Below are 13,929 nucleotides of genomic sequence, written 5' to 3' on the forward strand. Positions count from 1 at the left end.
ACCCAATTGCACCGCAGTGAATGTGCTGAAACCTAGAGTTTGCAGGCAGGTGGAAATAGCAGATCCTAGAAACACCTGGAGCTCCCCACACCACTTCTGCCACTAGGGTGAGGTGTTGAGCTGCTCACAGCATCCCCACTATGACCTTGCAGCAGGGATTGCCGCACCAACCCAATGCAGGAGATGGCTGAGTGTATCTCTGCACCCTGAGACCAGGGCACCCACTCTCTCTGCCCCACACATAGAATCTGGCCCTGCTGAAAAGTGACCCTATGAATAAGTCACCTCCAGGAGAGCAGGATTGGTCCTCAGAGAGGGGAATGGGCTTCTCGTGAAGCTTATAGGTCACTGGATGCTCTGGAAACAGGAGGGCTCTGAGTGTAACCCATAGCAAACACAACCTGCTAGGGGATGTAGCTCAGTGGTTGAGCACATACTTTGTATGTATGAGGCCCTGGGTTCAATCCCCAGCATCTTCATGATCATTTTTTCACCCTGCTGCTTTCCTCATGCCCAGAGGGGATGTGGCTCACCAGTCTCCCTGCACCAGTTTCAGTCCTGCTCAGTGAAGGGCAAGTGACAATTGCATGGAAGATCTGCAGGGGAGTGTTTCTGCTCCTAAGTCACCTTGGTACGTTTAAGATTCCCACCCGCTGTGCTGCTTGGGACAATGGTAGATGAGAAGGGCGAATCCTCCAGCACTGGAGGGAAAGGTCCCATCTGCACAGACTGAGAGGCAAGGAAACAGAGGGGCAGTCAGTGCTCAGGGAGGAGAGCGGTCAATGATTTACTCCCAGCAGGGGACACTGTCTTTTTGAGTATCAGAGGGGTAGCCGTGTTAGTCTGGATCTGTAAAAGGCGACAGAGTCCTGTGGCACCTTCTAGACTAACAGACGTATTGGAGCATGAGCTTTCGTGGGTGAATCCCCACTTCGTCAGATGAATGGAGTGGGAATTCTATGACTGGCTAGCCAACTACAAAGCAGTTTCTCCTCCTTGGTGATCACACCTCAACTGCTAGAAGAGGTCTCATCCTCCTGATTGAAGTACCTTGTTATCTCTAGACTGGTTCTTGCCTGCATACTTATACCTGCCCCTGCAAATTTCCACTACATTCACCTGAAGTGGGATTCACCCACGGAAGCTTATGCTCCAATACGTCTGTTAGTCTGTCAGGTGCCACTGGACTCTGTCTTTTTGAGGCGAGTGCTGCTGGCTTGCGATGGTGCTGACGAGGGAGAGAACAAAGGCTGGAGTCAATGACAGATGGGACCACAGAAGGGGAAGGGGAATGGCAGCCCCACAGAAGGTCCTGGGTGCTCAGATGCCCCAGTTATTGCACGCTGGCCTGTCCTAGAGAGAGAAAAGACACCGAGGGATCCAGCCCCCCTACAGTGATCCCATGGACAAGAACCTGGTTAGGAGTGGGGTGAAGGTTCCCTCTGAGCAAAGGGGAGCTGAAATCACTCCGTGTCCTGGAATTTAAGCAATGAAAGCTTCAAACCCTGCACTTGTGTGGGCTGAGGTGCATCAGCAGAAGATTGGGCTGGACAGGGGTGGCAGTCAGAGGTTGGGGTGCAGGAGTGGGTGTGGGGGGCAGGCTCTTGGAGGGAGTTTGGGTGCAGGTGTGGGGTCTGGGCTGGGGCAGGGGGTTGGGGTTGCAGGAGAGGGTGAGGGGTGCAGCATTTACCTCGGGCATCTCCTGAAAGCAACCCGCAGCCCCTAAGCTGGAAGGCCGGGGGCGTCTCTGCACACTGCTACCCACAGACTCCACCCCCGCAGCGCCCATTGCCACAGTTGGCAGTTGGGGCGGGGGCAGCATGTGAGACCCTCCACCCCAACAGTTGTTCTTCTCACAGCTGGCTGATGGGGAAGCAGGATCTCCCAAATCTGGGGAATCTCTCTGTGCCCCACTGTTAGTTCTCCATCCTGTCTCCCACTAACCACTTTCCTCCCCTCCCCATTATCAGTGTTTTAGAGAGACCCCTCCCTCCCTTTATGGGATACAGACTCTCTGTGACAGAGACTGACTGGGGATCCTCTCTGCATGGCCCCAGTGGGGAAGGAAAGCGACTGGGGGAGGGGGAGAAGATGGGCAGAAGGAGTCAAATGGGGCAAAGCCAGAATAGAGAGATTTTCTTCCTGTTAAAATGTACTGGAGTCTCATCGCTGAAAAGCCGCATCTTGAGTTAAGTTTGAACCAGCAGCCTTTCAATTACCAGGCAAAGGTGTGAACCACAGAGACTGATAACTGCCTGCTTCCCAAATGTGTTTAAAAAACATCTTCAGGGGTGCAACTGGTTAGTGCAGAGGGGCCATCTGTTGGGGTTATGAGTTCAAGCTTTCTCTCAAGCCCTTGTTTCTCTTACCTGTGTAGTTTGTTTTGCCAGTTCATATAGAAAGTGCTATACTAGAAAAAGGAGAGTAAGTTCTAAAATGTAGAGGTGGGTGCATACTTTAGAAACATCCCCCCTGTGCTGCCATTAGTTCCAGTAGATTGTTCACTGGAAGGGCAAATTGATTTCTTTGCTGCTGAGAAAGAGGCCAGGACAGGTCTGTGGGCACCAGATCTCTCTGCTTCTTCCAGCTCCTTCCCTGCTCCAGTCACTGCTGTAGAAGGATCCTATATGTACTGAGCCTAAACATTTTCCTGGGCCTTCTTAGCACAGTTGGCAGCATGTCAGTCTCATACTCAGTAGGTCCTGAGCTTACACCTCAGAAAAGACAATGGTTTTCTGCTCCCTGCTTCAGATTTTCTAAAGGAAATTAGAAAAGAAGCTATAGGAGAGTGGTTCCTAGACACTCTAACACACACAGATTTTCTAAGGCATTAACTTTTCCTTCTCTGTAGAGTTTGTATTCTCCATAGAGCAAAATAAAACAAAAACATGCAAGTCTAAGACTAATACAGTATGAAACTCAATACAGATAAAATCTCACCCTCAGAGACTTTCCAATAAGCTTCTTTTGCAGACTAGACTTATTTCTTGTCTGGGCCCAATCTTTTCACCTGGTATAGTCCTTGTTCCAGCTCAGGTGGTAGCTAGGGGATTTCTCATGACTGCAGCCACCTTTCTTCTGTTCCACCCCCTTATACAGCTTTGGTACAAGGCAGGAATCTTTTGTCTCTCTCCTGGGGAAAAGCCCCAGGTTTAAGATGGATTCCTGTACCAGGTGACATGGTCACATGCCCTGTGAGACCCCAAGCCTTCATTGTTCCTGGCCTGACTCACAGATGGTGCAGGACAGAGCCATCTCCAGTCAATTGTCCTGGTTAATGGGAGCCATCAGGAGTCCAAACCACTATTAATGGCCCACACTTTGCATCATTACAACAGGACCTCAGAGTTATAGTTCATATTTCTAGCTTCAGATACAGGAATGATCGGTTCATACAAATAGGCTGAACACACACAGTAGATAATAAGCTTTGTAATGACACTGCACAAGAGACCTTTTGCATGAAGCATGTTCCAGTTACATTATATTCACACTCATTAGCATATTTTCATAAAATCATCAACATCACAGCAGGAAAGGGTTTTACTGCGGCACCTGGGAACAGTTGAGTTTCATGTTCAGGCTCTGCTATGAGTTCCTCAGGTTTCCATAAGCACACAGGGTCCTTAGCGGGTACTCTCGATACAGGAATGGCCCAGATACAATGAAGTGATGGGAATTGCATTTTCCTTTTAATTTTGAATTTCCAATGACATTTCTGTTTGTGATTTTGTTTTGCTTCATATAACTGTGTTTTCTCAGGGACTTGATATTTACCAGGCTAACTAACAGCTAATAACAGGAGACTTCCAAGCAGGGCGTGGGCGAGCAGAAAGAACTGTAAGAGGCGCTGGTTTCGACCTTGTGTTAGATAAGAATAGAATGCAGATTGTAGCAGAAATTGCTGAGAGAAGTAAGCTATCAGAAAGGAATATGTACAAACAAAATGCAGTTGTTGCTCCTTACTGTACGTCGCAAAGGTATAAATGCTTGCCTTAATTGTTTATCTAACCGAGACCTACCTCGGGAGGAAACTCTGCCTGTCTGTACTCTCCCGAATAACTGCAGTTGCTCGAAATAAATGGCATAATATAATAACATTTAACATCTCTGTGGTGGGAAGAACATCTCAACAGCCCAACACTGTGGCATTTGATTTCAAAAAGGAGAACTATACAAAAATGAGGGGGGTTAGTTAAACAGAATTTAAAAGGTACAGTGACTAAAGTGAAATTCCTGTAAGCTGCATGGACACTTTAACGACACCATAATAGAGGCCCAACAAATGTATACCCCAATTTAAGAAACACAGTAAAGAACTAAAAAGAGCCACCGGGGCTTAACAACCATGTAAAAGAAGCAGTGAGAGACAAAAGACTTCCTTTAAAAGTGGAAGTCAAATCCTAGAAAGGAGCATAAACATTGCCAAATTGTAGGTGACAAATCTGAGGAACTGTCACAGACTGAAGTGTCACTAGAGGAGGTTTTGGAATTAATTGATAAACTCAACATTAACAAGTCAGCAGGACCAGATGGCATTCACCCAAGAGTTCTGAAAGAACTCAAATGTGAGATGCGGAACTATTAACTATGGTTTGTAATCTGTCCTTTGAATCAGCTTGGTACCCAATGACTGGAAGTTAGCTAATGTAACGCCAATATTTAAAAAGGGCTCTAGAGGTGATCCGGCAATTACAGACCAGTAAGTCTAACATCGGTACCGGGCAAATTAGTTGAAACAATAGTAAAGAATAAAATTGTCAGACACATAGAAGAACATAAATTGTTGGGCAAAAGTCAACACAGTTTCCGTAAAGGAAATCATGTCTTACTAATCTATTAGAGTTCTTTGAGAGGGTCAACAAACATGTGGACAAGGGGGATCCAGTGGACATAGTGTACTTAGATTTCCAGAAAGCCTTTGACAAGGTCCCTCGCCAAAGGCTCTTACATAAATTAAGCTGTCATGGGATAAAGGAAGGTCCTTTCAAGGATTGAGAACTGGTTAGAAGACAGGGAACAAAGGGTAGGAATTAATGGTAAATTCTCAGAATGGAGAGGGGTAACTAGTGGTGTTCCCCAAGGGTCAGTCCTAGGACCAATCCTATTCACCTTATTTATAAACGATCTGGAGAAAGGGGTAAAAAGTGAGGTGGCAAAGTTTGCAGATGATACTAAACTGCTCAAGATAGTTAAGACCAAAGCAGACTGTGAAGAACTTAATAAAGATCTCACAAAACTAAGTGATTGGGCAACAAAATGGCACATGAAATTTAATGTGGATAAATGTAAAGTAATGCATATTGGAAAAAATAACTCCAATTATACATAAAATATGATTGGGAGTAATTTAGTTACAACAAATCAGGAAAAAGATCTTGGAGTCGTCATGGATAGTTCTCTGAAGATGCCCACGCAGTGCAGAAGCAGTCAAAAAAGCAAACAGGATGTTAGGAATCATTAAAAAGGGGATCGAGAATAAGACTGACTATATTATTACCCTTATATAACTCCATGGTATGCCCACATCTTGAATTCTATGTACAGATGTGGTCTCCTCATCTCAAAAAAGATATACTGGCATTAGAAAGGTTCAGAGAAGGGCAATTAAAATGATTAGGGGTTTGGAACGGGTCCCATATGAGGAGAGATTAAAGAGGCTAGGGCTTTTCAGCTTGGAAAAGAGAGACTAAGAGGAATATGATAGAGGTATATAAAATCATGAGTGATGTGGAGAAAGTAGATAAGGAAAAGTTATTTACTTACTCCCATAATATGGGATTCCTCCTGGGCTGCTTCTGCTCTACAACTATAATTGTCTTTTTACACCAAAATCACTAACTTGAGCACCCAATTCCATGTACAGTCCTAGTGGATGTAAGGCACAGGTAACTTTTGCCTCAGGGTAGCTTGTTGGCATCAACCCTCTCTCCCCCACCTGGAGCTGATGAAATTCCTGGCTGGAGGGACACACGCTCTTACAAGTCAAAAGGGAAGGAGCTGATAGAAAGATCACAGGACTGACCCCAAAGAAGGGTGAGCTGCAAAGGCAGAAGCAGGCAACTCATCTGGCAGAGCCGAGAGACCACAGTGAAGATGGTGCAAAGATCACTATATTGGAATTAGCAAATCTGATTTTTTAAAAAACAAATCTTTGGGAAGCCCTAATAAAGGCATTTCTTACAGTTCTCTCCGATTTGGATTTTCTGATATCTAATAGGGAATGACATCTGATTGAAGCTTTTCCCAAATGCAGAGCATGTGTAGGAGTCTCTCTCCACTGTGGATTCTCGATGTCTGACAAAGTCTGAGTGCTCAATGAAACTTTTCCCGCACTCAGAGCATGTGTAGGCGTCTCTCATGTGTGGATTCTCTGATGTGTGACAAGGCTTGGCGCTGACTGAAGCATTTCCTGCACTCAGAGCATGTGTGCAGCGTCTCTCCTGTGTGGATTCTCTGGTGTGTGATAAGGTTTGAGCGCCGAGTGAAGCTTTTCCCGCACTCAGCACACGTGTAGGGCTGCTCTCCTGTGTGGATTCTCTGATGTCTGATAAGGGCAGAGCGCCGACTGAAGCTTTTCCCACACTCAGCGCACGTGTAGGGCATCTCCCCTGTGTGGATTCTCTGATGTGTGATAAGGATTGAGCGCAGACTGAAGCTTTTCGCGCACTCAGCGCACGTGAAGGGCGTCTCCCCTGTGTGGATTCTCTGATGTCTGATAAGGGCAGAGGGCCAGCTGAAGCTTTCGCACTCAGAGCACGTGTGGCGTCTCCTGTGTGGATTCTCTGATGTGTGATAAGGTTTGGCGCCGACTGAAGCTTTTCCGCACTCAGCGCATGTGTGGGGCGTCTCCCTGTGTGGATTCTCTGATGTGTGATAAGGTTTGAGCGCCAACTGAAGCTTTTCCCGCACTCAGCGCACGTGTGCTGCTCTCCTGTGTGGATTCTCTGATGCGTGATAAGGTTTGGCGCCAACTGAAGCTTTTCCCGCACTCCAGAGCACGTGTAGGGCATCTCCCTGTGTGGATTCTCTGATGTGTGACAAGGTTTGAGCGCCGACTAAAGCTTTTCCCGCACTCAGAGCATGTGTAGGGCTTCTCTCCTGTGTGGATTCTCTGATGTGTGATAAGGCTTGGCGCCGACTGAAGCTTTCCCCACACTCGTGGCATTTGTAGTGTGTCTCTTCCAAGTTGATTCTCTCATGTGTAATAAGGGCTGAGAGGCTACTGAAGTTCTCCTCTGGCCTCTGCTGAGTCTCAGAGGCTTTTACTGTTTCTCAGTGCACAACTCCTGGAAACATTCCCTTTGGTTTTTCTGATAACGTCCCATGTGGTGCTCCTTGTTCAGCATCTTCCTGCTGGGGTTTCTGCTCCTCATTCTCACGCACCATGCTATCACCTGATGGGAGACAGAGAGAATCCAGACATAGGTCACTCCTGTGCCTGAGAGAAAGGAAATCTCAGAGACAGGAATTTTAAAAGGGATGAACAAACCAAAATATGTGCAGGAGAGATCAAACCTATCAGGAGCTGATTTTCCCCAGAAGAGAGAGGAAGGGATCAGTTTTGGTCTGCATTTCACCCAGAACATGGAGGAAAGTGGGATCAGGCAGGGATCTGCTGCCAGTTGTTAGTCAGGATAGGTGGGAAGCCATGAGTGACATCTGCCTAATTATTCCACATCTGCAGGGAACAATCCTGAACTTGGAGAGCTCACAAAGTCTTTGTAGGGCATCCCAAATGTTTCCTGTATTCACGGACAGTTTTTGACTTGCTTTAACCAAGTCCTCACCTGTGCAGGCAGCTCTTGGAAGCACTTCTTTCTCAGAACCCTGGAGGTCCTGGACCCACGGCTCTTCCCCTCGTTCCAGCTGGGAGACCACATCAGGTTTGGAATTTAGAAACCCTATGCCAGACAAAGAAAACAATGGAGGTCGGTGGAATTTGTGGGATACTTGTTAAAAAGAATATACCATGGTTTTAATATACGATCATTTTTAAGCAGTAACATCTGTGGCAAAGTTCCTCCTCTCCTCTAGTAGGTCCTGCGCTTATTGGCGGATTTCCTCCCCTCAGTGGTCTTCCCCTTGGATGAAACCCACAGTCTGGATCAACTCCTCCTATGTCTGTTTAGGAGTAGCGAGACTTGGGGGGAACCCGGTCCCACCCTCTACTCCGGGTTCCAGCCCAGGGCCCTGTGAATTGCAGCAGTCTCTATAGTGCTACTTGTAACCGCTGTGACTGCTACAGCTCCCTGGACTACTTCCCCATAGCCTCCTTCAAACACCTTCTTTATCCTCACCACAGGATCCTCCTGGTGTCTGGTACTGCTAGATTGTATGGTGTTTCCTCAATCCTCCAGTAGTACATCCTCTCAGTTCTTAGTTCCTTGTGTCTTTGACTCCCAGCTCCTCATACGCACTTCCTTCCTCTGGCTCCTCCTCCTTGACTGGAGTGAGCTCCCCTTTTTATACCAGGTGCCTTGATTAGCCTGTCCTGATTGGCTGCAGGTGCTCCAATCAATGTAGCTCTCTCGGTACCTTCTAGAAAGTTCTTAATTGGCCCCAGGTGCCTTGATTAGCCTGGGCGACTGCCATTTTGGTTCCCATGGTACTAGGGATTTGCTTAGCCGGGAGCTAACATACCTGCTCCTCAATACTTTCCTGTAGCCATCCGGCCTTGCTCCATCACATATCCCCCCCCTCTGCTCAACACCATAGGGTTGGGCAACTTGGGAGGCCAGGCAGTGTGCTCGTGAAAGACCATCAGCGTTGCCGTGGTGGCATCCAGCCCTATGCCGTATACGGAACTGGAATGGTTGTAGGGATAAGAACCACCTGGTGACCCTTGCATTCTTTTCCTTATTTTTCTGCATCCACTGGAGGGGTGCGTGGTCCGTCACAAGAGTAAATCGCCAGCCCAAGAGGTAATAATGCAGCGTCTCCATGGCCCATTTGACAGCGAGGCATTCTCTCTCGACTACTGCATACTTCTGTTCTCATGGGAGCAGCTTTCTGCTTAGGTAGAGAATCGGGTGTTCTTCATCTCCAATCATTTGTGACAGAACTGCCCCCAACCCCACCTCAGAAGCATCTGTCTGTAAAATAAATTCCTTGGTAAAGTCTGGGGCTATGAGTATAGGGTCATTACAGAGGGCCGTCCGAAGGTCTACAAACGCCCCCTCTGCAGCGTCGGTCCACTTTACCACGTCTGGACCTCGAGCCTTCACCAGGTCTGTTAGAGGACTTGCCCTGCTGGCGAAGTGGGGAATAAACCATCGGTAGTAGCCTACCATGCCTAGGAATGCACGGACCTGCTTCTTTTGGGTCAGCTGGGGCCAGTTTTGAATCGCTTCTAGTTTATTAGTTTGGGGCTTCACTATACCCCTTCCTACAATATATACCAGGTACCTAGCTTCTGCTAGTCCTATGGCGCACTTAGCAGGATTAGCAGTGAGGCCAGCCCACCTTAAGGTGCGTAGCACTGCCTCAACCTTCTCCAAGTGGGTTCCCCAGTCTGGTGTATGGATGATGACATCATCTAGGTATGCAGCTGCATAACTAGTATGGGGGCGCAGCAGCTTATCCATGAGGCGCTGGAATGTAGCTGGGGCCCCATGTAACCCAAAAGGGAGAACAGTATACTGGAATAGCCCGTCTGGGGTGGAGAACGCTGTCTTTTCTTTCGCTTCTTTGGTCAGGGAATCTGCCAATACCCTTTTGTCAGATGCAATGTAGTCAAGAAGCGGGCACTACCCAGTCGGTCAACCAGTTCATCGATGCGTGGTATGGGGTATGCATCAAACTGGGATACTTCATTCAGTCTGCGAAAGTCATGACTGATTCTCATTGTACGTTCAGGTTTGGGCACTAGAACAATTGGACTGCACCACTGACTGTAGGATTCTTAAATAATGCATAATTCTAATATTTTCTGTACTTCGTCATTGATTTGTTCTCTTTTGGCTGCTGGGATTCGGTAGGGTCTCAGTGTTATTTTAGCTCCAGGGATCGTGCGGATATGGTGATAGGTCTCAGTTGTCCGCCCGGTTTGTAGAAAACATCTCGATTACGATTAATCATATCGGTTGCCTCGATCTTTTGGATTGGCGTCAAGTCGGGTGATATCTTTACTTGCTCATGTCGTTATCCTCCTGGGAAGAGTCTCCCGGGTGACTAAGCATGCCTCTCGATCATGCCAAGGTTTTAGAAGATTGATGTGGTAAATTTGCTCCGGTTTTCTGCGGCATGGCTGCCATACCTTATAGTTTACCTCTCCCACGGCTTCAATTACTTCATAGGGTCCCTGCCACTGGGCCAACAGCTTGCTTTCTGCTGTGGGCACAAGGACCATTACTCGATCCCGGTTGGAACCGTGAAGCTTTGCTTGGTGGTTATAATGGGTCCGTTGGGTCTCCTGTGCTTTTTCCAAGTGTTCTCGTACAATGGGTGTAACCTGGGCTATCCGATCCCTCATCTGTAGTACACGCTCAACTATGTTCCTTCCGGGATTTGGCTCCTCTTCCCAGGCTTCTCTGGCTATATCCAATATGCCTCGGGGGTGGCGCCCATATAGTAGTTCGAATGGAAGAAGCCTGTGGAGGCTTGTGGAACTTCGGATGGCAAACATGAGGTAAGGCAATAGGGTATCCCAGTCTTTCCCATCCCGGCTCACCACTTTCCTGATCATGGCCTTGAGGTCCTATTGAACCTTTCCACCAGGCCGTCTGTTTGTGGGTGGTATACAGAGGTCCGTAGGGCTTGTACATGGAGCAATGAACAGAGATCTTTCATCAATTTAGACACGAAAGGTGTCCCTTGATCAGTCAGCATTTCCTTGGGAAGCCCGACCGGAAAAGATCTGTACTAACTCCTTAGCTATTGTCCTGGAAGCTGTGTTGCGTGGGAGGACAGCTTCTGGGTATCGGGTTGCATAGTCTAGTACAACCAGCACATGTTGGTGGCCCGAGTTGTCTTCTCTAGGGGCCCAATCAGATCCATGGCTATGCGTTCAAATGGTATCTCTATTATTGGAAGAGGTATCAAAGGGGCCCAAGTGTGGGCGAGGGCTATGTAGTTGACACTCTGGACAAGAGGTGCAGTATCGCCTGACATCTTCATGTATTCCTGGCCAGAAGAACCTCCATGGGATCCTGGCCTGGGTCTTCTCTACCCCTAAGTGTCCTCCAAACAAGTGACTGTGGGCGAGGCTCAATATGGCTTTTGATGTTTTGGGGCACCAGAAGTTGATGTATCTCCTGCTCCTGCATTTGCACCACACGGTACAGGAGATCTTTCTTCACTATAAAGTAGGGTCCTGGACCTCGGACCTTCCCCTCCACTGGTATCCCATCTATCTCAGCCACCTCTTTCCTGACGTTATCATATCTGGGGTCCTCTGCCTGGTCCCGTCCGAGCGTCTCTCTCCCAGGACTACCCTGCCTGAGCTCCCAGGGTGGCTTCTGCTTCTTCCAATGGCCTGTTGCCCTCATGGCTGGGGCCAGCCTCCAGCTCACCTTCCGTGTTGGTAGTTTCACTGTTGGCTGCTCATGCCGTCTGCCTACTAGCGCAGTCTTCTGGCCTTGGGTCAGGATCTGGGTTCCCAAAGCCTTGGCCTTCCTTTCTTTTTTGTCTTCCGGGCCTTTGGGTGGCTGAGAATAGATCATGAGAAAACTCAGAAAAAATTGGGGGTTGACATTCCCACAGTGATGAGACACTGTAAACAGGGTCTCCACTTCCCTACAGCCTCTCAGGGGAAGTAAATTATCAAACCCTGGATAGTCTCTCCCAATAACTACAGGATATGGGGTTTAGGTACAACGCCCACTGTCACCTCAATGGGGTTCCCCTGAACCTCCATCTCCACAGGGATGGTGGGGTATTGGCTCATGGCCCCATGCACACATGTCACTGCTACACGTTTGGCTTGCAGCAGCTGGCTACTTTTTACCAGCTTACCCGATATAAGGGTGATAGCACTTCCTGAGTCCACCAGTGCTGTAGTCTCTGATCAATTTATCTTCACTGTCCTGGTATAGTTATGTGGGGCTAGCATAGCACCAGGTGGATAAGGGGCATGGGACCTCCAAATCCCCCAAGTTGCATTGCATAGGCTCTTCGGTGCTGGGACATTGTGCTGCTATGTGTCCCCACTCCCCACATGCATAACATCTATAACGATTTCTAGTCAGTCTCCCATCCTGTGGGCTAGGGGTTTTAGTCACAGAGTTCCCTCCACTCAGGCCAATCCCTTCCCTTCTGGAGTCTCTGTTGATTTTCAGCCCCCTCTTCCTCACCTAGGACTCCCCAGGGTTTGGCTGTCCCTCCTTCCAGGGATGGGGTTGGGTGTTTGCTACGGAAGGGCTTTCCTTGCGTAGTTGGGTCAATTCCCTGGCTGTCATGCGTCTTTCTACCAGAGATGTCATCTCATCATAAGTGCATGGATCGTTCTGGCTTACCCATTTGCGGAGATCTGGTGGCAGTGCCCTCGTGTACCGGTCGATGACCAGAACCTCTAGTATCTCTTCCGGACTCCGGGATTCTGTTTGCAACCACTTTCGTGCGAGATGGACGAGGTCATATAATTGGGATCGTGGGGTTTTGTCTTCCCGGTACCGCCACTCATGATACCGCTGGGCCTGTACTGCGGATGTTACCCCAGATCTGGCCAAGATCTCTGCCTTCAGCTGGGGTAGTCTGCTGCAGCTTCTTCAGGCAGATCATGGTAGGCCTTCTGGGCCTCCCCACACAGGAACGGGGCAAGGATGCTAGCCCACTGATCTCGAGGCCAGGCCTCCCGTAGAGCTGTCCTCTCAAAGGCCAGAAGGTATGCCTCTACCTCATCTTCCCTCGTCACTTTCTGCAGCCAATGGTTAGCCCGTATGAGCCGTGTCCCATCATGCCCACGGTTCATTTCTGCAAGGGTTTTTACCTGGCTTACCAGTTCCTGCAACATAGCTCGGTTTTGAACAGCTTGGTCCATCAGCAGGCGGTTAGTTTCTTGCTGCAGCCGCACTGCTTCTTGCTGGGCAGCTGCCTGGCCACGGGTAGCCTCCTGCTGGGCCGCCGTGGCTTGTATCAGTGCCCGTACTACATCATCCATTGTGGTAACAAATTGTAAACCCCCTTCCCTTTTTGTGTGTGAGTATGTGTGTTTTTTAAATCACCCTCCTTCTTCTGCCGCGCTGTGCACACCAAAATCCCACCCTGACACCAGTTGTGGCAAGTTCCTCCTCTCCTCTAGTAGGTCCTGCGCTTATTGGCGGATTTCCTCCCCTCAGTGGTCTTCCTTGGATGAAACCCACAGTCTGGATCAACTCCTCCTATGTCTGTTTAGGGTAGCGAGACTTGGGGAACCCGGTCCCACCTCTACTCCGGGTTCAGCCCAGGGCCCTGTGAATTGCAGCAGTCTCTATAGTGCTACTTGTAACCCCTGTTTGACTGCTACAGCTCCTGGACTACTTCCCCATAGCCTCCTTCAAACACCTTCTTTATCCTCACCATAGGATCCTCCTGGTGTCTGATACTGCTAGATTGTATGGTGTTTCCTCAATCCTCCAGTAGTACCCCCTCTCAGTTCTTAGTTCCTTGTGTCTCTGACTCCCAGCTCCTCATACGCACTTCCTTCCTCTGGCTCCTCCTCCTCAGACTGGAGAGAGCTCCTTTTATACCAGGTGCCTTGATTAGCCTGTCTGATTGGCTGCAGGTGCTCCAATCAATGTAGCTCTCTCAGTACCTTCTAGAAAGTTCTTAATTGGTTCCAGGTGCCTTGATTAGCCTGTTCTGATTGGCTGCAGGTGCTCCAATCAATGTAGCTCTCTCCGGTGCCTTCTAGAAAGTTCTTAATTGACCCCAGGTGCCTTGATTAGCCTGGGCGACTGCCATTTGGTTCCTATGGTACTAGGGATTTGCTTAGCCTGGAGCTAACATACC

General features: G+C 48.6%; 1 non-coding gene across 1 annotated transcript; it reads left to right on the forward strand.

Moving 5' to 3' along the window:
- Positions 1–407: 407 nt before the first annotated feature.
- On the forward strand, positions 408–479 carry TRNAT-UGU. The gene has a single exon. It is a non-coding gene; the product is annotated as a tRNA-Thr (tRNA).
- Positions 480–13,929: the final 13,450 nt, after the last annotated feature.

The sequence above is a fragment of the Mauremys reevesii genome, unplaced genomic scaffold (assembly GCF_016161935.1).
Source record: "Mauremys reevesii isolate NIE-2019 unplaced genomic scaffold, ASM1616193v1 Contig193, whole genome shotgun sequence".
Taxonomy (NCBI): Eukaryota; Metazoa; Chordata; order Testudines; family Geoemydidae; genus Mauremys; species Mauremys reevesii.